The sequence below is a fragment of the Galeopterus variegatus genome, unplaced genomic scaffold (assembly GCF_000696425.1).
Source record: "Galeopterus variegatus unplaced genomic scaffold, G_variegatus-3.0.2 Scaffold1448, whole genome shotgun sequence".
NCBI lineage: Eukaryota > Metazoa > Chordata > Mammalia > Dermoptera > Cynocephalidae > Galeopterus > Galeopterus variegatus.
In genome coordinates, this window is record NW_007727559.1 from 105953 (window position 1) to 109568 (window position 3616).

At 36.4% G+C, this 3616-nt stretch overlaps 1 protein-coding gene across 1 annotated transcript in view; it reads left to right on the forward strand.

The window, feature by feature from the left end:
• The window catches only part of LOC103593949 (probable ubiquitin carboxyl-terminal hydrolase FAF-X), a gene marked incomplete at its 5' end in the record, with an annotated part of 125525 nt that overhangs the window by 95811 nt on the left and 26098 nt on the right, over positions 1-3616 (forward strand). The window lies entirely within an intron of this gene.

A 3616-nucleotide genomic window follows, 5' to 3' on the forward strand; every position in this document is an offset into this window, starting at 1 on the left:
TTTTTTTTTTTTTTTTTTTTTTTTTTTTTTTTTTTTTTTTGTCTTTTGTCTTTTGTCTGTGTCCGGCAACGGATCACAACCCTCAGTGTTGCCCCCGTACCGGACCGGGGACCGGCAACGGGATTGCAAGCCTCGGTGTTGCTCCCGCGCCTCGCTCAGCCAGTGAGCGGGAGCCGGTCTGTATGTGGGATCCGAACCCTCGGACGGGAAGCGCCGCCGTGCTTCCCAAGCGGCGCACTATCCAGTGCGCCACCGGGCCGGCCCCCACTATTTAAATTTTTCTACTTTAATTTTTTGTGCAATGTGATTTTTTTTTAAAGCAGAGTTAGGGACCATTCACTGCACTTGGCTAATATGTCTCTGAGTCTCTCTTAACAAATAGATTTCTTCTCTGATTTTTTTGGTGCATTGGTTAGTTGGGTTGGGTTTTCGGTTTTTTGGTTTTTGTTTTAATTAATTTATTTTTAATTGATTATACAAGCTGACCATCAGCACCTACACATAAGATGTAATGATCAGATCAGTACTATTAGCATTAGTTGGGTTGGATTTCATTTTTTGTGTTTTGTTTGTTTTTTGCAATTATTATTGCAATGAAGAAATGAGGTAGTTTGCCCTTGTAACTTTCCCACAGTCTGGATTTTCCAGATTACATTTCTGTGGTTTTGTAGTATTTTCTGTGTATTGTAGGTTTGCAAACCATATGGTCTGTCACAGCTACTCAACTCTGATCTTATAACAAGAAAACAGTTATAGACTATACTTAAATGAATGGGTGTGGCTGTTTTAAAGTTCTATTCATGGTCACTGAAGTTTGAATTCATATTATTTCAGTTGTCATTAAATATTGTTATTTTTGTTGTCGTTCATTTTAAGAACTATAAAGCCATTCTCAACTTACAGGCAGTCCTTTGGCAAGGGGCCAGATTTGGCTTGTAGGATGTAGTTTGCTTACCCTTGTTCCAGAGGCTTGATTCATGTATGACTTTATTCCCTTTTTTCTATTCCCCCCTCAAGTAGTAATTTTACTTCCATAGGGAGATACAAAATGTCTTTATATGTCTCTTTTTTGTGATATTGAGGCATTGGTCATCATTGACCAAGTCCATTATTTCATTAAGATTACAAAGTGGTAACATTATAATTTTATCATACTTTATTAGTTAACTAGATTGGGTTTATAAAGAGAAGTTTTCCCTCACTGATTAGTTAATTATCCTAATGTACAGGTCTGTAGGAAAACCAGGATAAATGCTATTTTCTTTAACTTTATATTTTACAAGTTTGAAAAGGAATCATATAGTTCCCTAGTATTGCCTTCCGAAATATAACTAGTAAGATTGGGTCTTTTTTTAGGTTTTAAAAAAGTCAGTTACATCTTGATATTGTTTCCTTTGTTTCACAAATTTTATCACATAGTGGTAAAACATTACAGCGTAACTACAACATTCTTTTAAGCAAAGAGATCTTATATCTTCAGGGATACCTTTCCTTATGTATATTAGCATGTTATTTTGATTTCTTTTGGAATTCACAAAATTATATTGCAGTGACTCCCCATTATATCTCAGTAAAAATTTCTGTATTCCACAGGCTCAACTGTTAGCCTAGGTCATAAGAATGATTTGCATATGTAATACTTCTTCCCTCTTTCAGATCTGAACCTTACTATATATCTGCCTTGCTCTCCTCTCCACCTATTTCAGTACTATTTTACTAGCTTATGCCATCTCTCCCTAAAGACTTTTCAGCGTGCTAGTCAACATTTCTATTCTTGTTTTCCAAATAACTCTAATACTTTGAGCCTTTAAAAAAATCTTTCTCTCAAGTATGTATGTGTCTGCATGTATGTATAAAAACTACATGTAATTACATAATTATATATGTGAGAATCAGTAGCATTTTTATACTCTAACAATCAACTAGCAGAAAAATAAGTCAGGAAAGCTAGCCCATTACAGTAGTCACTAAAAAAATTAAAAACCTAGGAATAAAGTTAACCAAGGATGTGAAAATCTCTAAATAAGAACTACAAATCACTGTTGAGAGAAATTAAAGAGGACACAAGAAGATGGAAACATATCCCATGCTCTCGGATTGGAAGAATTAACATTGTGAAAATGTTCATATGACCCAAAGTGATCTGTAGATCCAACATAATCCCCGTCAAAATTCCAATGACATTCCTCTCAGAAATGGAAAAAACAATTATAACATTTATAAGGAATAACAAAAGACCATGAATAGCCAAAGCAGTCCTGAGCAAAAAAAATAAAGCTGGAGACATTACATCACCTGACGTTATACTGTACTACAAAGCTATAGTAACCACAGCAGCAGAGTACTGGCATAAAAACAGACACATGGACCAGTGAAACAGAATAGAGAACTCAGAAATAAATCTATACACCTACAGCCATCTGATCTTCGACAGAGGCACTGAGAACACACACTGAAGAAGAGATTGCCTTTTAGTAAACGGTGCTAGGAAAATTGGACATTCATAGGTAGAAGAATGAAACTAGACCTGTCTCTCTCGCCATATACCAAAATCAACTCAAAATGGATTAAAGAATTAAATATACATTCTGAAACAATAAAACCTCCCTCCTACATGGAAACATAGGGGAAACACTTCAAGAAGTAGTAGGACTGGGCATAGACTTTATGGATAGATATACAACCCCAAAAGTGGAGGAAACCAAAGGAAAAATAAACAAATGGGAGTATATCAAACTAAAAAGCTTTTGCATAGCAAAAGAAGCAATACATGAAAAGACAACCAACAGAGCGGGAGAAAATATTTGCAAAAATATACATCTTACAAAGGATTAATATCCAGAAAATAAAAGGAACTCAAACAGCTTAACGGCAAAAAAACAAGTAACTTGATTAAAAAATGGGCAAAGGAGCTGAATAATCATTTCTCCAAGGAACATATACAAATGGGCAACAGACATGAAAAAATGCTCAGCGTCACTCAGCATTCAGGAAATGCAAATCAAAACCACTTCGAGATATTTCTCTCCAGTCAGGCTGGCTAATATCCAAAAGATTAGGAATAATAAATGCTGCCAAGGATGTGGAGAAAGGGAACCCTCCTACACTGTTGATGGGACTGCATAATGGTGCAGGCTTTATGGAAAAAGGTATGGAGGTTTCTCAGTTACGGATAGATCTACCATATGACCCAGCTATCCCTCTGCTGGGTATTTATAGATACCTAAAGGAATGGAAATCATCATACTGAAGGGATCCTTGTACTCACATGTTTATTTCAGTGCTATTTACAGTAGCCAAGAGTTGGAATCAGCCTAAATGCCCATCATCAGATGAGTGGATAAGGAAAATGTATATCCACACGATGGAATACTACTCTGCTGTAAATAAGAATTAAATATTACCATTTGCAGCAACACAGATGGACTTAGAGAAAATTATATTAAGTGAGATAAGCCAGGCACAGGAAGTCAAATACCACATGTTCTCACTTATGTGTGGGAGCTAATAAAAATAAATAAATTAAAAAATATACAAACAGGGCCGGCCCGGTGGCGCAATGGATAGTGCGCCGCTTGGGAAGCACGGCGGCGCTCCCACCCGAGGGTTCGGATCC